Source organism: Carassius auratus, chromosome 36 (genome assembly GCF_003368295.1).
Source record: "Carassius auratus strain Wakin chromosome 36, ASM336829v1, whole genome shotgun sequence".
In the NCBI taxonomy this organism is placed as follows: Eukaryota; Metazoa; Chordata; class Actinopteri; order Cypriniformes; family Cyprinidae; genus Carassius; species Carassius auratus.
Window position 1 is genome coordinate 12,026,587 of NC_039278.1, and position 23,494 is coordinate 12,050,080.

The 23,494-nt window shown below is 40.3% G+C and overlaps 1 long non-coding RNA gene and 2 other non-coding genes across 3 annotated transcripts; 2 read left to right on the plus strand and 1 right to left on the minus strand.

Moving 5' to 3' along the window:
• Window positions 1–2,885: 2,885 nt before the first annotated feature.
• LOC113055261 (uncharacterized) lies at window positions 2,886–23,424 on the plus strand. Its single transcript, XR_003277509.1, has 5 exons — window positions 2,886–3,072; window positions 3,527–3,627; window positions 4,638–4,704; window positions 22,411–22,590; window positions 22,733–23,424. It is a non-coding gene; the product is annotated as an uncharacterized LOC113055261 (long non-coding RNA).
• Window positions 9,252–9,324, minus strand: trnav-cac (transfer RNA valine (anticodon CAC)). The gene has a single exon. It is a non-coding gene; the product is annotated as a tRNA-Val (tRNA).
• Window positions 9,684–9,756, plus strand: trnav-aac (transfer RNA valine (anticodon AAC)). The gene has a single exon. It is a non-coding gene; the product is annotated as a tRNA-Val (tRNA).
• Window positions 23,425–23,494: the final 70 nt, after the last annotated feature.

The following is a 23,494-nucleotide window of genomic DNA, read 5'->3' on the forward strand; positions in this document are numbered from 1 at the left end:
CTTTTCTGGACCTTGACAATGTAACTTGTCAGGGTATGGGACAGTCACAAGCCTCTGGTTTTCATCCAAAATATCTTTAATTATGTTCCGAAGACGAACAAAGCTTTTACTGGTTTGGAACGACATGGGGGTAAGTGATTAATGACAAATAAAAACACAACATTTCTATTTTTTAAAAAAAACTGTACTTTTAAACTTTTTCCTCATTAAAATGTTTTACCTTAGCTTCCACAAAAATATAAGGCATCACCAATCAAATAAATAGGTAAATATAAAAAAAAAAAACTCTTAATTTTTTTTTTTAAACCTGACTTTTGAATGGTAATGTAAATGTTTATTTCATATTCAGTTAAGTGGATTAGTCTGAGACCAAACTTATAGTGGTTTTAGGTGAAACTATAATTGGTCAAACACCCTATCCATAACTAAAATGATGATGATTCTTAGTGTTCTACACAAAATAGAACCACTGAATAGTCAGCATTCCACTTCCTTGGACACAACACGTTCCCTTTACCAACAATGGTAAACACACAGTGTATTCTGGACTGTGACAATGCTTCATTCATTTTGGCGTACTCTGCTTATATTGCTTTCTCTGGTATTTTCTAGAATTAATTGATGAAACAGATAATAAAAGATTAAGATAAATAAACAAAAAGCAGTTCAGGCAATTAATATATATCTTCAAATATAATGGAATTTTAAAACAAAAGAAAATTCTTACTCTTCAGATGATTAAAATTCTGTTATTTCTTCCCAAATGTGTTTTTTTTTTCCAATCAAAATCCCCCCCAAACATGTTAATCGTAATTAATGTTTCTTGAGCATCAAATCAGCATATTAGAATGATTTCTGAGGATCACTGAAGACTGGATTAAGTCAGACATTTGTCAACAGACCTCACCAGTACGCTTGCATCATGAAAATTCAACAAGAAGTCCAGAGCTGGAGGAGGAAGTGCATTTTCCACAATAACCGCCACATGTACCAGAAACTCTACTGCCATCCAGTGAATACAAGAAGAACTACATGAAACGTTTTCCTAAGCGTTTTGGAATATAGCTAACACACAAAACGCACTAAAAGAATAATTTAGAGACATTTTAACCCCAAGGGAAGGATTTGTGCATTAAAACACATCTCAACTGACTTCAGATAAAGATTAAAGATATTAAAGATATTAAAGATTATTCAGATAAAAAAAATAAAATTATGCATGTCCTCCAGAGCTCTTGACTTATATTAGTGGACCATTTTGAATGGATTCTGTTTCATCTCTGCCTAAATTTGTCCCTCTGATGATTTCAAGAAGGATTGACTCTGCACAGCAGATGCTCAGTTGTGTTCCAACAGGACACTTTTAGAAAATAAGATTGATGATGTACTACAATTCCAATACTAACCAATTCTACGCCAAAACTGAACAATATACTTCATTATTCATTCAGAGCTGCAGGTGATTAAACAAAGACAAACATGTTATACAAATGTTTGTTTATATTATAAATAACAAAAATGTTACAAGTTATAAGGTGATTTAAGAAAAAAAAAATCTAATACTTTCAGATGTTACAGGTTGTTATAGATTTTTGCTTATTTCCAGAGTGTGAGTATTTCTGGTTTTAACATGGGCACACTCCACTTCACACTACCCTGGTTATCCTTGTTCTAAATCCTGTTTCAGACATGTACTTTAGCAGGGTAAGCACTGTTTTTTTATCCTGGGGTTTTATCCGTTTTTGCAGTGTTAAACGCTGCAGCGATTAAATGTTACAGCTAGATGCTTAGCAACAGACCACAAATCACATGTCTCGTATTCACATGCTTTGGACAGTCATGGAAACACTGCGTGTTGTATAAACATTAATGTCAACATTGAAAATGTGAAATAACGATGGAAAGCGTGTCAATAGGAGTGAATAAGAGATCATTTCAGGTTCATTCAGGACAACTTTACAGTCTTAATACAACTTATATGATGCTTAATATAACTTTGATGGTCATTTTGCTGAGCTCAGTTCTGACTTTTGTGAAGGAAGAAAGACCAGCACCTGTGTAGTCTCTTGGCAATCTAGGCACTGTGTGAGCTCCATCAGCCGGGACAACAGCACAAACAACATAAAGAAAAAATAATATAATACAGTATATAATATAAATATCAATTGTAAAAGCATACAAGATAATCCAATGATAATGCAATAAAGCATATGTATACCCTATGAAATGGAAATCAAGGGAGTCCCTACAAGGCAACCACTGACTCCACACCCCTTTACCTAAATTCTTCAGACTTATAAGCTCTACAGAAGCTTGCGTTCTGCAAGTAAATGGCACATTATGTTCTATTTCTATTATTTTCACTTGTTTTATTATTATTTTTTATTTAACAAAAAAACTCAGCCCTCTATAAGATATACTTTAAGTACAGTTAACATATAATAAACGAACTTCGTGCACAAAGATAAATTAAATCTTATAATAATTGTTCTTGTGTAGGATGTATAAAATGTGCAACAATCTTAATAAACATTTAGGCCTACATTATAATGCGGCATGGCTGAACTATTCTGACGATGCTTTCATACTTGACCTTGACGCTGTTATTTATTTGGCATGGAACAGTCTATGGGACTGTATCAAGCCTACCAGTTTTCATCGAACATATTGTGCTCTGAAGACGAAGAAAGCTTTCACAGGTTTGGAACGACATGGGGGTAAGTGAATAATGAAAACATTTTCATTTTTTGGTGTAGTAACCCTTTAACACTACGAATGCAATATATTTTTGGCCACATGTAGATTTCATGGCGCTGTTTTGCCTTTTCCGTGGCGCGGAGTTCCTCAGTTTAAGAGAAGTGTAGTGTCATCTGTCAGTCATTCGCAGTGGTGGAGGGGAGACCAGTTTCACGATCGGAGAGATATCTGTTTACCGAATTGTTGTACAAACAAGACAAGTTTGCTGACAAGTATTTACTGTCTAAACTACCTTCGCACAACGTTTACCTCAGATGACCACTGTTTTTACGTCAGAGTTCGAGATCAACGCAATTAAGCTGTCACACTGAGGAGGTAAGCTGAATGCTATACTATACTGTATGTATTGTATATACTTTTTCATCTACATGACATGTATATTCTCATGTAGTGGTATTTTTGATTGTGTTGAATGGTTTGTGATGTTAGGAAACTCGTCGTTGCAAATACAGCTGTTGTTTTACATAATTTTATTGTTTCTTTGTAAGAGTGAATGCTTCATCATTGATCTCTTACTCTTACCATGTAACGTTACTTAAAATATGTCTAGAAATGGTTAAGATTGCAATATGATACTCATAACGTAATTAATATGTTACACCCGTATATTACATAGATATAGATATATACACTATTTTTTGATGAATCGTTTTTTTTTTTTATGACGTCGATTCGATATCGATTCTCAGAAGCCGTGAAACGTTGTTTTCCGATATTTATTTCAGCAAACATTTAAAAAGATTTGTTTAATGTGAATCTTCTCCACTAGATGTCACAACAGAAAGCCTTTGTCACTCATTATTCAGTGGTCATCGTGGCGGAGATACTGTTGACAAGAGCCAAGAACAAAGTGAGATTTGCAATGCTCAGGTAATTTTTTTTATTAATACTACAAATCTGTGGAAGCATTTTACATCAAGCATAAAGGCGCCATAATTTCCAGAATAAATGAATGAATGAATGAATGAATGAATGGCAGATGGTGCAAAGCACTGTTTGTTTACACAAGCGTGGACTCGTTCATGGTGTTTTTAGCTTCTGTCGTCTCACTAAGAGGATATGAATACACGAATTTCATCCCCAGCTGCTCTGAGAGTCACTTCATTTGCATTTTATTGTTTAATTTGAGAAAACTATCATATCACATACACAGCAGCTGCAAGTTCCTCATGGCAAACTGTCAAAATAAAAGTTTAGATTAACGTAAAGAAACTGTCAATATATATATGACTATTTAGCAGTCTCAAGAATCAATGTGACAACAATGCTACTACTAATAAATATGAATAATTATTTACTTTTAAAGGAATAATCACATTTGTTTTCTTTTTAATTTTAACTGGAAACCTCAGTTGTGCAGCACTTTGTTTGCCAAAAATACAAGTTTTATTTTTCCTTTGATTAGGATACATTTTATAGTTTTATGCCTTCATCTGATAACCATAAAAAAATAAGAAGAACATTTTATATGGACCTATAATTTTTTTTAAAAAGGACCTTATAAAAAAAAAGTTTAAAATACAGGCTTATGGCTCTTAATTTCTTTTTATAAATTCACCATTTGTAAACTGATGTTTAATGTTAATTCTTTAGAAATTTCAATAGCATTTGTATAAAAACTATATTTACTGAATGTTATAAAAAAAATTATATAGAAAAATTGAGAATCAAATCAAGTCGAGAGCTTGTGAATCGAAATCTAATCGAATCGGGACATCTGGAGAGTCAAGGTGCCTTTCAGGAAAGGCCTTTCAGGCCATTTCTGCTGTAACCCATCAGAAGAGGCAAAAAGAATTGAAGACAACCCTTCCCTGCAGGACAAGTCCACACCTCAAAGAGAAGATCTAATCAGGATGAATGCCCCTTTTGTTGTCTTACAGAGAGGAGGGGATGTCTCTGACAAGCAAGAGGTATTGGGAGAATACAGAAAATCTTCTAATGTGACAGGTGAACACTCCTAATACTACTTAAATGACTATTAGTGCAGTGTTTATTTCAAAAAGCTACAGGATGTTTGCACCAAAATTTTGGATTTCAGCGAACGTCATAACCACTACACGATGGAAACCTTGCTTCTAAAGATTTTTTGTACTTTCCACATAATCTTTCAATGTGACAGACGATGATACTAGTTCTACTAGATGTAAAAACAAAACAAAGAGACATTTTGACCCCATACTCGTTTTTTCAATATCTGACCTAAAAGTGCATTTGGGGGGGGGGGGCTGGGTGGTGCCTGGCAAAAATAACATGTAACTTTTTTGGGGGAAAAAATTAAAAAGCAAGGAGTTGATTTGACGATTTTAGGGTCCAGAATGATAACAAATACACAACAAAGAAGAAAAATGGCAGCATATTATAACCACTATACTACATAAACAATGACTACTTTGCCCTGAAGAAGGGGTTTTCAATCTACCCACTCTACTCTATTTTAAGAGAAAAGAGAGACATTTATCTCTGTAAAGCAGACAAGTCAAGCTGTCTAGTCTCTGTTTCCCTGGGTGTCCACTAGTGGGCTCACTTCCCCTTAGGCACTTCACCGTAGGCACTGGAATTCCTCTAGTCTTGTCCTGTCATCACAGTAATTGCACTCCTGTTAATTCACCAGGTGCAGTCACTTTATTGTCATTAGCCTCCCTATAAATACCAGTCTTTTCTTGTTGTTTGTATGGAGTCCTTACCCTTCGTGTATCTAGCCTTCTCGTCCTCCGAGATTCTTCCTTGTCTTCTCGTCCTCCCAGTTCCTGTTCCGTTCCCTTTCCTGTTCTCTCTTTTGTTTATTTGTTTTGGACTGATTGTTTGGTTTTGACCTTGGCTGTTTTTGACCACGATTTGGATTACCCCAATAAACATCTGCGATTGGATCTCTCTCTCTTCCTGTGTCTCTCTGGGTCATCTCCATCTCTGAGATCCAGCGGTATGTGTGTTCATATTTCCTCCCCAGTCACCGAGCGGGAGAAGAATGGTTTCGAGGGTACCCGCCTGGTCGTGATTCGTGGCACCAGGGGGGGTCGCTCAGGAATGAGTGGTCAAGATGAGGTCCGGCATCACTCTCCACTATGGCCCCCCGTCGACCCTGGATTCGGGAGGAACGGATGGGAGCAGCCGTCTCACCATTGTGGACAGAATGGGGAAAGAAAGCGCAAGTCTGCCGAGCCAGCACAGCTGCACAAGATGGCCGCCAGCCCAGCGCCGCTGCGCAGAATGGCTGTCGACCCAGTGCCATTTTACAGGATGGCTGCCAACCCAGCACCACGAGGCAAGATGGACGCCAGCCCAGCGCCACAGCACAAGATGGCCGGCAGCCCAGAGCCACTGCACAGAATGGCCGCCAGTCCAGCACCACTGCCCATGATGGCTGCAGGTCCAGTGACACTGCACAAGATGGTCGTCAGCCCAGCGCCACGAGGCAAGATGGACGCCAGCACAGCGCCACAGCACAAAGTGGTCATCAGCCCAGCGCCACGATGCAAGATGGCCGCCAGCTCAGCGCCAACGCCCAAGATGGCCGCTGTTACGTTTTTGGATTATTTCTCCATATGCTGTCAAAAATCCTAGAGATTCCCAGGAGTGTTCACGTCACGTCTGCTGATCCAGAGACTGTTCACTTCACGTCGAGTTGAGTCGAGTCATATTCCTGTTGATCCTCCAGAGTTGAGTCAGGTTCCAGTTGACCCTCCAGAGTCGAGTCACGTTCCAGTTGATCCTCCAGAATCAAGTCAGATTCCTGTTGACCTTCCAGAGTCGAGTCAGGTGCCTGTTGATTTTCCAGAGTTGAGTCAGGTTCCGGTTGACCCTCCAAAGTCGAGTCAGGTGCTCATAGACCCTCCAGAGTCAGGGTTAGTCACCGTTGACCTTCCAGAGTCAGGGTTAATCACCGTTGACCTTCCAGAGTCAAGGCTAGTTCCTGTTGACCTTCCAGAGTCGAGTCAGGTGCCCGTTGACTTTCCAGAGTTGAGTCAGGTTCCGGTTGACCCTCCAAAGTCGAGTCAGATGCTCGTGGACCCTCCAGAGTCGAGTCAGGTGCTCGTGGACCCTCTAGAGTCAGGGTTAGTCACTGTTGACCTTCCAGAGTCAGGGCTAGTCACCATCAACTTTCCAGAGTCAGGGTCAGTCACTGTTGACCTTCCGGAGTCAGGGCTAGTTCTTGTTGACCTTCCAGAGTCGAGTCAGGTGCTCGTGGACCCTCCAGAGTCAGGGTTAGTCACCTTTGACCTTCCAGAATTAGGGCTAGTCACCGTTGACCTTCCAGAGTCAGGACTAGTCACCATTGACTTTCCAGAGTCAGGGCTAGTCACCGTGAAATTTCCAGAGTCAAGGCTAGTCACCGTTGACCTTTCAGAGTCAAGTCACTGGTGATCTTCAAGGACAGAGTCAAGTCACTGGTGATCTTCAAGGACAGAGTCAAGTCACTGGTGATCTTCAAGGCTGAGTCAAGTTCTTCATGGGAGAATTCAAGTCACCAGTGATCTTCATGAACAAAGAAACGCCATGAGAGTACCAGAGTCTCTTCATTTCTCTGTTGAACTGTCGGAGCCTCTCCACGTCTCTGAGGAACTACCAGAGCCTCTCCACGTTTCTGCTGAACTATCAGAGCCTCTCCACGTCTCTGATGAACTACCAGAGCCACTCCACGTATTGGCTGATCTACCAGAGTCTCTCCTTGCCTCTGCGGAACTTCCAGAGCCTCGTCACGTCTCAGTCGAACTCTCTTAGCATCTGACTGATCCTGTTGTGGCCACGGAGGCAACCCTTAACTTGTTCATGTTCTTTGTTTCAGACTTGCCCAATCAGACTTGTCCTCCTGTTCATTCGACCACATGGATGTGGTGGTCTTCTGTTGCGCCCTGGGGGGCGTTTGTTTTGGCCGCACGGATGTGGTGGTCTTCTGCTCCGCCCTGGGGGCTGTCTGTTTGGACCGCACAGATGTGGTGGTTTTCTGCTCCGCCCTGGGGGCATCTGGTTCGGCCGCACGGATGTGGTGGTCTTCTGCTCCGTCCTGGGGGGCGTCTGGTTCGCCTGCACGGATGTGGTGGTCTTCTGTTACACCCTGGGGGGCGTCTGATTCGGCCGCACGGATGTGGTGGTCTTCTGCTCCGCCCTGAGGGTGGCGTCTGGTTCGGCTGCACGTATGTGGTGGTCTTCTGCTCCACCCTGGTGGGCGTCACGTGATGTCCTTCTTGGACTTGTGTTTTTGAGTTTGTTTTTTTCTTCTTCTGTCTGTTTTCCTCCTATAGACCTGGCCCTCCGTCCCTTCCCCTGATCCTCCGCCGGTCCACTTCCCTCCTGGGTTTCTTGTCTGTGTCTTTCTTTCTGTTTCCCTCTAAGGACTTGGCCCTCCGTCCCTCCGTCCCTCCCCCTGATCCTCTGCCAGTTCACCTCCCTCCTGGACTCCTTGTTTTGTGTTGTACTCATCTTGTCTCTGTATCCCCATTTTACCTGGTCGTCTTGTCTCTGTTTCCTCATTTTACCTGGTCATCTTGTCTCTGTTTTACCATTTTACCTGGCCCTCCGTCCCTCCCCCTGGTCCTCCGCCACTCCACCTCCCTCCTGGTCTCTTTGTGTCTTTGGTCTTCCCTTGGGTTCGGGTGGAGCATCTGGCAGCTGCTCCGTGGAGGAGGGGGTAATGTCACGCTGTCTAGTCTCTGTTTCCCTGGGTGTCCACTAGTGGGCTCACTTCCCCTTAGGCACTTCACCGTAGGCACTAGAATTCCTCTAGTCTTGTCCTGTCATCACAGTAATTGCACTCCTGTTAATTGTACCAGGTGCAGTTATTTATTGTCATTAGCCTCCCTATAAATACCAGTCTTTTCCTGTTGTTTGTATGGAGTCCTTACCCTTCGTGTATCCTGCCTTCTCGTCCTCTGAGATTCTTCCTTGTCTTCTCGTCCTCTGAGTTCCAATTCCGTTCCCTTTCCTTTTCTCTCTTTTGTTTATTTGTTTATTTGTTTTGGACTGATTGTTTGGTTTTGACCTTGGCTGTTTTTGACCACGATTTGGATTACCCCAATAAACATCTGCGATTGGATCTCTTTCTCTCCCGGTGTCTCTCTGGGTCACGATCGTCACAAGACATTGGCCCTCAAAGAAGCAATTGTAAAAATGTTGTTTCCACCCAGTCTAGAACCAGGGACCTTTGAGGTGTTAGGCAACTCAAAGCCTTATATTTTTCTTAGTCACTGCCCTTGGGGAACTAAAGGGGGGTCATGAAAGTTGAATAAAACTCAATAATTAAATTGGTTTACTTAAATGTCATGTGACTATTAACCAACATCAGAGAAACATAAACGTGAAATTCACATGTTGTTAAATATTGAAATATAAGCTTAAAATGTCATGGGGTACTTCAAGTATGTATTTTAGGTCCAATAAGTTTTGGGTCAGAACTTCTCGTGTTTAAATTTTATTGAATCAAACAGTATAGTAGAGATTGTTTCTGAAACCCTATCAAATCAACAGTTTGTAGAATGATATACAATAAAATTGGCAAATGTTTCCGCCCGGTTTCGAACCGGGGACCTTTCGCGTGTGAGGCGAACGTGATAACCACTACACTACGGAAACCTCCCTATGTCTGCCAGATGTCTTATTTTATGAAATTCAACATTACTGATAATTGCCCTTCACCAATTTTATACTTTTGGTCCATACCTACAAATAAAGTTCTTAAATATTTCAAAATATAAAGATGTAGCCGTAAGAAGTTGTTTTGACCTATAACTCATAAACCTAATATATTTAATGAAACTACCCCCCCCTCCCCCCTCTAAAAATTTCAGGTTATGTTTTAACAATTTAAGGACAAGTGGACTACACACGTTCACGTTTATTTAAGTGTTTTACTTTGATCTAGTTTCATGAACTCACAAACCCCCTGAAGTTCTTCGATAATGCCCCAGGCAATGATAGGGAGGTCAGCAGCTGTTTCCGTAGTGTAGTGGTTATCACGTTCGCCTAACACGCGAAAGGTCCCCGGTTCGAGACAGGGCGGAAACAAGTTTTTAGATTTGTTTTTTTGGGGGAAAAATTGCTACAGAGTTGTAGAGGCAGTGTGTCTATTATTGCTGAGTTGGTTTGGACAGATGGTGAGTCCTCTTACAAGGCATAGTAGTTTGCTTAGGTTTATTTAGGGCTGCAGGATAAATAGAAAAACGATTTGGTGGTTGCCTGTGATTTTTTATGCACTGTTTGTCAGTGAAGTATGGTTCCATGTTAGATGTTGCTGCATCTAAAAGCCAGAGGGCACTGTTTCACAGAAACTCCAAATATGACCCGCAGAAGAAGTGCCATAACACATGTAGTTCCAGGAAATCCCTATGGACATCTCTCTATCACTGTTCTTTAAGCCTTCTGAGGTATTTTCATTATAATAAAGTAGGGCTGCTTGATTATGGCAAAAATCATTATCGCGGTTATTTTGCTCAATATTGTAATCACAATTATTTAACACAATTATGAGGGATTGATTTACTTAAAGATAGTGATACATAATGTAATAAACCTAAACAGGAGGGTTAATGTTGTGGCTAGAGGAATCTACTCTATAGAGCAAGCAGCACCACAGGGGTAGAAACAATAATCTTTCTTATATATACTTCAGGCAGTTTCCAAACATGTCAGACTGGGTCAGGTTCTGGAAGTCCCACGCACTAATTTTAAGCAATCTAGGTGAACAACCCCACCATGGAACATGCTACACAGAGAACCGCAATAACTAAATCATAAAAAAAACTAGCGCGCATACAATAAATAGGCAAAAACTATGAAACACATATCACCCCCGCAGGACACGGTAACACGTTCACACAGCACGTAACCTTCACACCCAAGATGCCATCATACTGCCACATAAGAGTTCAGTTCATCATAACCCCCTCACCCCTGAAATGGCTATACTGCTAGATTTGAAATTATACACCCACACACACACACGCACACAAAAAGTTAAACTCTTAACTCTCCCGGGATGCGAGACCCTCACCCGGGAAGGAGGGGGAGGTTTAGCGCTGGTTGGTAGAGGGGAGAAAGCAGACACTAGCCCAGTGCTCGTGAGGCCTCCGACTGTAGCGGAAAAGGAGCACCCCTTTTCTGAGAAGCCACGCCGCCCAACGCACTCCTATACCCGGTCTTATCTACAGGTTAGCCCACTAAGCTATCTTCACAGCCGTCAGCCTTAAACAGCATGTGAATGGCACCCAACCCCCAACCTTGAGTTTAGCAAAGACACTGCTTCCCAGAGCCCCACACGCTTCGCTGTGCCTTTCTATTTATTGTTCTCTCTCCTCCTTCACTCTCATCAATGGTCAGGTGCAACAATTATTTAACTCAACCCCCTCTTCCCTCAAATCCCTCCCCCACCACACACGGCAGTCATAACAATTCACTTCATTACACTCCCCCCACCCATAAGGCAGACTCGTCCTCGAGTCAAATTCACAACATCTCATAGTCCAGGGACCACACCGGTGCCCTTCTTGCTTGTCTTGGATGTAAGTCTTTGGATAATGTTGCACCTTGTTGGACCTCCCCGGTCACTGGAACTTGGCCAGTCATGGATGGTTGCATATGGCCCATGTGTGACCAATTCTCCTTCAGAATAATATTGGAAATGTGCTCTGAAGTCATAGTCTCCCTTCTGCTTCACCGCAGCTCTTAACTGATGGCCCTTTACCGCCTCTACCACTGTAGACAATGTCTCCAACAGTCTAGCCACATACTCTGACGTGGAAGAGAATATTTCCCCTCCACCAAAATTAGGCATAACATTGACAGGAAGGACTATCTATTTCCCAAAAACCACTTTGTAGGATTTAAACCCAGTACTGGAGTGAACGCTGCTTCTATAAGCCATCATCACATATGGCAACAGGATATCCCAGTTAGCTTGGTTATCATCTACAAACAGAGACGACATAGAGGCCAGTGTTCTGTTAAACCTTTCAACCATCCTATCCGATTGAGGATGCTACGGTGACGTCCTGGTCTTATAAATGTTCAGCAACTGGCACACTTCTTTAAATAACCTAGATTCAAAATTTCGGACCTGATCAGTATGGATTATCCTGTGGGCTCCAAAGAGGCACACCCACTGTTCAACCAGCAAATTAGCCACCGTCCCCACTTCCTGATTAGGAAGAGGGACACCTCCGTCCATTTGGAAAAGTAATCCCCAATAACTACAATATATTTGTTTTCTTTGGGGGTTTCGTGAAGAGGTCCCAAAATATCCACCCCCACCCACTCATAGGGCCTTGATGTTACCACCAATTGGAGTGGGGCCCGCCATTGTTTCCCTACAGCTTTCCTGGACCCACAATCCACACACTCATGACACCATTGCTTCACATCCCCAAACCAGCCCAGCCAATAAAACCGATCTTTCACTTTTGCTTGTAATTTCTGTATTCCCAAATTTCCACCCGTAACATCATTATGCAACTGTCTTAAGATGTCTGACACCATTACAGTGGGAATAACCACCTGGACCTGGTTTGCGGCATCCAAGTTCAATGGAGGAAACCTCACCAACTGGGAGCCCTGCATTTGTAACTAGGACCATACTGGTGCATACTTTTGTAGATCATCCGGTGGTTGCTACCCAGTCCCTCCCCAGCTCATCCCCTTACCCCTACTGGGGTTACATTGGGAGGCACATTTTGTACTGCAGCTATTACAGGCGCCTCTCGTGTCAGTGGGGCTGGCTCCATGGGTACTGGAGTTGACATGTAAGCAGGCAGCCTAGAAAGCGTATCAGCATTAGCATGCCCTCGTCCAGGTTGCTCGTGTCGTTGCTAACTGCTCCACCCATCTGGCTTACTGTCCCTTGTTTTATGGTGTTTCCTTTATCTATACACCTTTTACCTGTTTATTTATTATTCTCAGGTAGGTAAGGAAAGTCGACTCTGGACAAAACTATAAGCATTCCGAAAGTAATTTTCTCAGAAGACTTCCCTGTGGTCAGTTCTTGCTTATGGCTCTTAAATTACTACTCTTGCAGACCATAACTTGTCAATAATAAACTACAAGTTGTATTAAAGTTAACAAAAGTTACATCAAAGTACAATAGTAAAGTTACAAAATTAAGGTATAATCAGCTGGTATCAGGCGTCGAGGAATACTGTGCTTGTTCAGTATCCGTCCGTCGAGTCTCTCTCTCAGTCTTTTATACACAGATGTCGAACGCTGGTTCTTCTGATGTCATCACCTGGAGTGCTGCCAACTCCTCTGCCGAGGCTTTCAGTTGTTTACTTCGCATTGCTTTAGCCCTTTTCCTCTTCTTTTTCCTCTTAACCATCTATGAAATACACCTTAACTACTATATTGTCCATTTATCATAAAAACTATTTCTAATAAGTAGGGATGCACCGAATGTTCGGCAACCGAAATTATTCGGCCGAAAATAGCCAAAAAAGCACTTTCGGTGTTCGGCCGAATAAGTAAAAAGGCCGAATAAATTTTGCCGAACAATGACGTTTTTAATGACGCAATCAAATAACCCGCGTAGAGTGATAGGCGCGCGCTTTATGCAGCAAACATGTCAGCAGTGTGGAAACACTTTAAAAAGTGTCAGATAAAGATGCAAAAACGGCCGTTTGCAGACATTGTTCTGGATTTGGGAAAGCCGCTAGGTGATGGAGACTGTCAGGTGATGCACAGCGCAGGAGATGAAAACAGCTCAGAGAGTAAACTGGCTCGGCCTCGTACTACAGATGAGCAGCGCACAGTCTCGCTGTCTGACATGTTCGATGAGATCCTCCAAGAGAATAACCCATTTGCATGACAGAGGACAAGCTCGACTGCTCAACAGTTAGATGGGCAGTGTTGTGCCTGAACGCGTTCATTGAACGATAGTTCATGAACTCGTTCATATTTTGGGCGAACGTGAACTGAACGTGCTGTATTACTGCCTGATGAACGTTACTGTCAACTCGTTCATTCTGGTGTCTGTGAACGGCACGCTCTCTCAGGTTAACTTCGTTCAATAGGGTGCCAGATTTCTATAGAGCCTTCCTGGCGAAAGCCCGGCTAAAACACACCGTAAACGGGTCTTAATATGTAGCGAAAAAACACCCAATCTGGCAACACCAGCCACCAGTGGCGTACAGTCGTCCGCCGCATGCGCGACGCGTCATCAAAAAAAAAAAAAAAAAAGGCGACAGCAGCATGTAGCAAGAAGGTGTATGATCATTTAAAATAATTTTTTATGATGTTTATGACAATGTCGGTGAGAATGGGAGACAAAGCATTAAAGCAACAATGGGGAAATGCTGTCCCCTCAATCCTAATTTTAAACCCTGGTTGGATAAGGATTCAAAATTGGATATTATATGAAGATGAAATCTGACGCATAGCTTCATTGTTAAAACTGATAAAATAATTGCTGTCTGTGATTCTATATGGGCTGTGGCAATAATCAAGGCCGCTTTCCTGACATGGCGCAGATGGCACGCAGGTAGGCTCCTTGTATGGGAAATTAATTTAAGATTTTATTTATATTTTGGATTATGGTAACACTTTATAAGTAGTTTCTATTTTTAACTTTAACTAACAATGAAAAACCCTTATTAAAAGCATTTATTAATCTTAATGTTAACATTTACTAATACAGTATTAAAATTAAGTATCACATTTGTAATTTCTGAATTAAAAAGTATCAAAAGTGGTAGGCCTATTTGTTAAAATTGTTAATGCACTTATACTAACATGAACTAAATATTTTTTATTATCTTACATTAACGAAGATTAATAAATACCATAACAAATGTATTGCTCATTGTTAGTTAATGCAATAACGTTAACAAACATTATAAAGTGTTACTACCTATATTTTATATGTATTTTGTGAAAATTCTGAACTATTTTCAGTGTAGTAAAATAGTAGGCCTACACTGGGTTTCAACCATTTCATTATCTTGAAGACATTGTTCGTTTTGAAATGAGCAACTGTCAGAAAACTGCAATAAAATGTTCAACTATTCTGCAGGTACTCGTCTGCTCCATGCACAAGCACCAACAGTGAGAGACTGTTTAGTGCTGCATCTCATGTCCATACCTGCAAACTCAGAAGGCCTGAAAAAGGTGACAGATTGGCAAAATAAATGGAAAAAATGCGAAACACCGCGTTCGGTATTCGGCCTTCGGCCTTCGGCCAAGCATTTCATTATTATTCGGCTTCGGCTTCGGCCAAGAATTTCATTTCGGTGCATCCCTACTAATAAGTAAGTGTTTCTACTCTAAATCAGTCACTACATACATTTCATCCAAGTAAGCAGTTTTCCTAATGTTAGAGAAGTTACAAAATACATTTTCCATATAGGATTAATCCCAGGGTTACATCTTTGTACTTAAGAAAAAGCATTATTACTACTTAGGTTACAGTATATCTGTTCATAGCAAATTAAGCATTAATCAAGACAGTACAACTGCAAAATCATCATCTCCATTAACACCCTCTAAGCCCTGGAAATTATGCAGCCACCTCAAGGAATTATGATCAATTCACAGGACAAATTCCTTACCCAAAAGGTAATGTTTAAAACGCTTGATGAACGTTACCATGCCTAACAGCTCTTTCTTGGTTGTGGCATATTTTCTTTCCTGCTTAGTAAGGGCTCTGCTGGCATATGCTATAACATGTTCAAACCCCCCATCTTCTTGTGACAATACAGCCCCAATACTAGCATCGCTAGCATCCATATCTACAATGAATGTTTTAGAGGGATCAGGGTATACAAGAACAGGAGCTGACATTAAACTCACTTTGAGCTGTTCAAACACTGTTTGGCATGGCTCTGTTCATTTAAACTGCCTGCCTTTCTCAGTGAGCTGGTGCAGGAGGCGAGCTATCTCAGCAAACCCCTTCACAAACCTCCGATAGTAGAGGCTAAACCCACAAAACTCCTGACATCTGTTCGATTTTTGGGCACCGGCCACTGACGCACAGCCTCCACTTTTGTGGGATCTGCTTTCACCCCCTTTGATGAGATGATGTGTCCTAAATACTGCACCTGAGTGGCAAACAAGTTACACTTAGTGGGCTTGACTTGTTGAACTGAATTCATAAAATGTCGTTCTCCACAACAAAATGCCTTGCAGGTCAAGGGGGTTGAATAATTTTGATTGCAACTGTAGCAAGGTGGTCGGAAGGTGGTTGGGAACCACAGGTGTAGTGGTCATCACATTCAATTTCTATCTATTTAAAAGGTCTTTCAAAACTGTGCGAAAATCAAAAATTCTCTGATCTATGCTGGTCATAGTTTGGATTCTAAGACTCTGTCAATTAATACATAGTCTTTTTATTTATATTTTCTATTAATTACTTTTTATTTCTGTTTTCTATCTGTAAGTTATTTAGATTCATTTTCATGAACTTACAAACATTTACATTTATGCATTTAGCAGATGTTTTTATCCAAAACAACAGTGCATTCAGGCTATAAATTATTATATATATTTTATTTTTTTATCAGTATGTACAAACACCCTTTAGTTCCCCCACAAATCCCTAGGACAGTTTGAGACCGGGTGGAAACAAGATTTGTTGATCAGCATCGATTCTTTGGCCCAATTCACATGGTAATTGTTTCTAATGAGGGATGTAAGGTGTTTTCAACATTTGCAGGGGCTAGTCAGTGATTTTATTGCTGTCTGAATCCAAAAGTGTTGTAAATCCTTTTTGCAAACAGTCAAACACTGTACCACAACTGTTGCGTTTTGCAGTAATGTACATGGACACTTTCATTATTGAAATGTTGGAAACGGTTTACTAGAACAATATTTTAGTATTGTTGCTTTTTTCAGTATTTTGGCATCCATCAAAAGCTTAAAATTGGTGAGGAATGCTTTATCACATTAGAAGATTTTTAGAAAAAGAGAAGAAAAAATTTGCATCGAAGTTTCCACAGTGTAGTGGTTATCATGTTAAAGGGGGGGGTGAAATGCTCATTTTCACTCAATATCCTGTTAATCTTGAGTACCTATAGAGTAGTACTGCATCCTTCATAACTCCAAAAAGTCTTTATTTTTATTATATTTATAAGAGAAAGATAGTCTGTACCGATTTTTCCCGGAAAAACACGAGCGCCTGGAGGCGTGACGTGTGGGCGGAGCTAAAGAATCACGAGCGCCAGTAGGCTTTTGAGTTGAGAGCATGTGGAAGCTGTGACACAGATCCAGAGGCTGAAATTTAACAAGAGCAGCATCAGCAAAGGCGGTATGCTATGTGGTATGTACTGAAACTGTATATATTTGCTTAGCGGTTTTGGAAAATGACTAAGTTCCACTTTGTCGTATTTATTTATTTATTTTTTTAAGCTGTACATGTGGAAAGTGCAGTTTGATGACAACATCGCATGTTGTTTACTTGATGTGCTTAGGCGCTGATAGCTAAGTTAACAACACAGAGATATTTGAAGCAGTTTTACTCACCGCATGTGGTTCCAACACACAATCGTGACCCTTTTCCGTTGGGACTGCATTATTCTTAAGAAATAAACTATGTGCAATCCGAAATGCAGGGAACAAACAAAAACACTTGCACAACTCCTTTGATGCTCTGTAAAAATAAACTCCCTCCACTGGTCCCTTAATGCTGTTTCTCTTTTGGTAATCTGTGCAGGGTTGTCTTGCCCTGGCAACCAAAAACACACTTCTTTTGTGACTTCTCGCGACGCTCTCGCTCTGATCAGGCTGTGCTCAGCCTCTCAGTGTTCTGCTATACGGGAGCGCGCGCACTTAGGACCCATATAAGGAAATTCCGCTCCATCTAACGTCACACAGAGCCATACTCGAAAAAAACTTTCCGAAACTTGTGACAAACCGGAAGAGGTTTTTTTGGAACAAAAATACTCCTTCAAACGTACAACTTAATTTTTGAAACTTTGTCCATGTTTAGCATGGGAATCCAACTCTTTAACAGTGTAAAAAACTCAGTATGCATGAAATAGCATTTCACCCCCCCTTTAACCTCAAGTTGTGTGGCCGAAAATGGTTAAGCCTAGCATCATGGTAGTGCTTAACAGTACAGATGCAATATATTTTTGGCCACACACAGATTTCAAGGTGCGGTTTCATATTTTCTTTGGCAGGGTATTTAAGAGGCACACAGTCATCTTTCAATCATTCACAGCATTTGAGGTCTATGCATAAGTGATGCGCGGGCGGGTCATTAAAAACAAAATTTAATCAATTTATGTTGCGTGCAATTTAGTGGTGGAAATTTTTATTCTTTCAAGAAATTTGTTCATTTTCAGTTCGTTTACCAAAATTTTTTGTTCTGATTCGTTCACTGATTCGTTCAGTGATAATTTCTTCATATTACACAAATATGCCACAGCAGGTGGGCGAAAAAGAGTGTCTTATGTGTTACGTCTTAAGTCAACGAACGTATTTACTTGTGGCAAAAACTGATTTGGCTTTATTAAAATGTGTGCATAATCACAATTAAATAAATAATCTAAATAAGTTGTTCAGATGAACAAAGCACAAGGCTTTCTTGCATAATTAACATTTTAATTGTTTGGTCAGACAGTTCATTTATAATATATTCACATTAATTAATCGGGGATTAAACGTGGAGTAATGTTCTGTATGCTAAATATGAAAACAAGTGTATTTGCACAGTACCTATAACTGTGCCGTGTATCTGCTGATTGCTGATCGAGATTTACATGCTTGGCCCACTAACCTGGTATCCGGTACTATATATATATATATATATAATTTTTTTTTTTTGATGACTCCCCTCATCCCCTGAGGTAACAACACCTATAATGAAGGGGTTTTATATACAGAAGTCAACAGACAACCTTATGAAAATGTTTATGCCTTATACTGTGTTCTTTTAGTACTCAAGAGTCTGAAGCCAGAAGAGCATATTAAGTGTTGTTCACTGTATTTGTGTTTTTACCGAGCCGAGTATGTGCGTTTCACACACCCTCTCCGGCCACATTGAATTGTTGACACTGACAGCGGAAAAAAAAAGTGACACATGCGCTTTTCACTTGTAAAACTCAAGGGTGTTATGGGTAATGTAGTCTCTGCTCTCGGTGGGACGAATTAGGAAGCGCGCATTGTGAAGGGCGCTCTGAAAAGCGGCAGCGCCGGAAAACCTCTATTAAAACAGATGTGCAAATGAGCATACCGGTACGCTAAAAGCATGTTCTGGGCGCACGGAGAGGTGGCGGTACGCTCAAGAGCTATATTTGGAAGTGGCGGTACTGAGTACCGGTGTGTACCGGCCCACTTAAAGCACTGCCTGGTATACTCTCAATCATTTCGTTCACGAATGAACTACAGGTGCTGGTCATACAATTAGAATATCATCAAAAAGTAGATAAATTTCACTAATTCCGTTCAAAAAGTGAAACTTGTTTATTATACTCATTCATTACACACATATTGATATATTTCAAATGTTTATTTCTTTTAATTTTGATGATTATAACTGACAACAAAGGAAAATCTCAAATTCAGTATCTCAGAAAATTAGAATATTCTGTAGGCTACACAATCATGAAGAAGACTGCTGATTTGACAGTTGTCCAAAAGAAGTAGGGCAAGACACAAAAGGTCATTGAAAAGAGGCTGGCTGTTCACAGAGTTCTGTGTCCAAGCACATTAATAGAGAGACAAAGGGAAGGAAAATATGTGGTAGAAAAAAGTGTACAAGCAATAGGTATAACCGCACACTGGAAAGGATTGTGAAACAAAACCATTAAAAAATGTGGGGGAGATTCACAAAGAGTGGACTGCAGCTGGAGTCAGTGCTTCAAGAACCACTAGGCACAGACGTATGCAAGACATGGGTTTCAGCTGTCGCATTCCTTGTGTCAAGCCACTCTTGAACAACAGACAGTGTCAGAAGCGTCTAAAGACAAAAAGGAATGGAGTGGTCCAAAGTTATGTTCTCTGATGAAAGAAAATGTGCATTTCCTTAGGAAATTAGGGTCGCAGAGTCTGGAGGAAGAGATGAGAGGCACACAATCCACCTTGCTTGAGGTCCAGTGTAAAGTTTCCACAGTCAGTGATGTTTTGGGGTGCCATGTCATCTGCTGGTGTTGTTCCACTGTGTTTTCTGAGGTACAAGGTCAACACAGCCATATACCAGGACGTTTTAGAGCACTTCATGCTTCCTGCTGCTGACCAACTTTATGGAGGTGCATATTTCACTTTACAACAGGACTTGGCACCTGCAAACAGTGCCAAAGTTATCAGTACCTGGTTTAAGGACCATGGTAACCCTGCTCTTAATTGGCCAGAAAACTCACCTTAACCCCATACAAAATCTATGGGGTATTGTGAAGAGGAAGATGTGATATGCCAAACCCAACAATGCAGAAGCAGCCTGGGGTCTCATAACACCTGAGCAGTGCCACAGACTGATCGACTCCATGCCACGCCGCATTGCTGCAGTAATTCAGGCAAAAGGAGCCCCAAATAAGTATTGAGTGCTGTACATGCTCATAGTTTTCATGTTTATACTTTCAGTTAGCCAAGATTTCTAAAAATCCTTTCTTTGTATTGGTCTTAAGTAATATTCAGATTCTCTAAGAAACTGAATTTGGGATTTTCCTTAGTTGTCAGTTATAATCATCAAAATGAATGTCACTTCACTCACTTTAAAATGAAAAGAAATAAACATTTGAAATATATCAGTCTGTGTGTAATGAATGAATATATTGTACAAGTTTCACTTTTTGAATGGAATTTGTGAAATAAATCAACTTTTTGATGATATTCTAATTATATGACCAACACCTGTGTGTGTGTATATATATATATATATATATATATATATATATATATATATATATAAATTTATGCATGAATGACCAATCTTGACTGAAGATTGGTCATTCCTTAAAAATTTCTAATTTTATTAGACAAATTAAAATAATGAATAAGATAAACTCACAGGTCCCCAAATACCCACTCTCCATGTGTGTGGGGCTGGACAAGGCAACATAAAGCAGTGCAAGATATTCTCAGGAGGGGTATTAGGGCATTCTAATGAAGAGTTAAGACTATACTCATAATTATCAATCCCAGCGTGAACCTCACTGCAGGACACCAGCCTCATCTGTTACCCCCGACCACAGGTGACTGAGCACTAAAATGGAAAACGGCCTTGATGGAAATGAAACCAAAACCACAGAGTCTATAACTTTACTGTAAATTATCATTGTAAATGGTGAATCATATGTGCACTTTACAAATTGCATCTGATTATTTATTCATTATCTATTAATAGAACATAGAACTTAAATCGACGAATTATTTCCAAATATATTTTTCTAAATAATTGTATTACTTCCTGTCTCTCTCACCTCAGACCATTCTCCTGTAATCCAGATGAACTCACAGGGTTGTAAGATACAAGTTTACTTATCATCTGGTATACTTTGGTTCATATAGTGCGTCTCATGCTCCTTATCCAAACTCACCGCTGCTTGAACCTTGTATCCAGAACCGCATGTTTTGCTGCTCTAAAGTAAAGGAAATGCAGAAAAGTGATCACCAAATTCTAGCAAGGAGGATAATAGTGGTAGTAATTTGATCAGTTATGATAAGGAATGAGCAAAAATTACATCACAACTTCAGGGTCTTTTATGTGTGTACTTTTCTGTTTGAAAACTACATAATTTGTATTTTGGTGGACTTAAAAGTAGAGTTCAGCATTAGCTAATATAATGTATGATGAATGCTAACCTGGACCGTAATTTCTACCATAGGGTTAACTTAAAATGCAGAGAATGTAAAGGAAGTGGGAAGAGAGGTACCTGTTTCTGGGAATCCTGTCGTATGCGTTACATTTTTGACAGTGAGCAGCTCCAAGCTTTTTGTGAGGCAACTTGGCCCCTCAAGCATCCGACAGGCAAAGTGAGCTACTCTAATAGGCTCCAGCTGCCTGTGTTTGCTGTGAAGGGGGGAGAAGTGGAGGTGTTCTCTAGAACAGTTTTCTCAACTAATTACACTTCCTTTTAGTGCTGTGATTCCATGCTGCTAGATGACCCAGTTTTGAGTTTGTTCTCTGAAAAGTTTTTCTGTAGATCAGTGGTTCTTCTCAGCCTTGTGTGCGTTTCCCAAAAGCAACTATGGTTGCAAGTTCTGTCATTACCAATAGAGTTCAATGGAACTTACCACCATAGTTCAGCTAGCAATGCTTTTGGGAAAAGCACCCCTTTTTGATTCAAAGACCCCACAGCTGTCCTACACAATATTCAAAGGCCCACATATAATATAATATTACCAGAGCTACTGTTATCAGAAACTGGAAGTCACTACATGATTTCAGAAGTTCATAGTTATAATTTATATATATATATATTTATATATATATAAAATAGAGTAAATGTCTGAAATTTATTTTATGTTATATAGAAGAAAGAACAACCTTGTGAAGGTGAGGGTGATTCAATTATGAAAGATTTTTCATTTTTAGGTGAACTATCCCTTTAAAGAAAAACTAAAAACTTACAGAGCCTGAGGGCACTAAAAAGTAGGCGGTCACTATTGTGCTCTATTACAATTTGCCCGTATAATCTCAGATGCTTGAGATAGCCTGCTTTCTTATACTCACACACACTTGCTGCTGCTCATGCACACTCATTTCATTCACACTCTTTTTCATACATATTCACTTCTTGCCAGTCTCCTTTGCCTCATCGGTAGTGGGAGACACAATCAGTGACCTGACAAGGCTGGGTAGAGGGTGGACAAATGAGACGGGAACATTTAGGCTCCGTCTTGTGCTTGTCACCACTGACACAAGAAACTTCATGATGCTGCAGTCCATTCCCACACGATGATGAACACTGCGGAGAATGACAGGTGGGTTAATGGAACTCATCAATTCTACATTTCTGTCATCTGTTTACATACTGTAACAGCCTTAACAAATCACAGCTGTCCTCTAGTTTGTTCAGACAGTGATTACTTCCTCTGAATATCATAAATCAAAATGTGATGACAGGTACGGATGGGATTACGATGAAGAGAATACCCAGTCTGTTGAGAGGTTTGCACGATCCTGCTCTGTTAAATCTCAGAGAAGTGCTGCTGTACCTGAATGTATGTTTTTCAGCTGAGGCCACTGGAAAACCAAGAATGGGGTAAAAGTTGAACTAATGTCTGTATCATGTGTTTTACAGACAACGTTTTGTAAATGTGACAAGCCTAGGTGGGGTTTTCACTACATGAATGCCATCCAAATGCAGGCAAAAGGTAAAAGAGAGAAGAAAAGGAATTCAACTCTTCCATAAAAATAGCCAACTAGTATTTTTGGCAAACAAATCCTGCCAGTTTACTTTAACTTTAATTTCCCCATATCTTCCAGTCTGCTTGTGGTTAACACAAAAGATGAAGTTTTACATGAGTTTAAATGTTGGTCATAGTGTGTAGATCATGCTGGGTCATTTGTGCATGTGTATTTGGTTGTTGATTGGAAATGTTGTTGCATTGCATAATATTAAGAATATGTCATGCAGATATATTCCATGTATGTGAGTCATTTTCATAGAAAAGAGAGATTTTGAGTGCTACTATGTATCCCATTGAGAAATATATTAAAACTGTGAGTGGACTCTGCACATCTCACTCTCTGGATTTTATTGCGTTTGGAGAAACAGTACTATATTCATTTTAAATTGTTTGTTTCATATATTATTTTGGTTTTGGTGGGGCAGTAATGTTTCTTTGAGAACCAAATCAGCATATTAGAATGATTAATCACTTT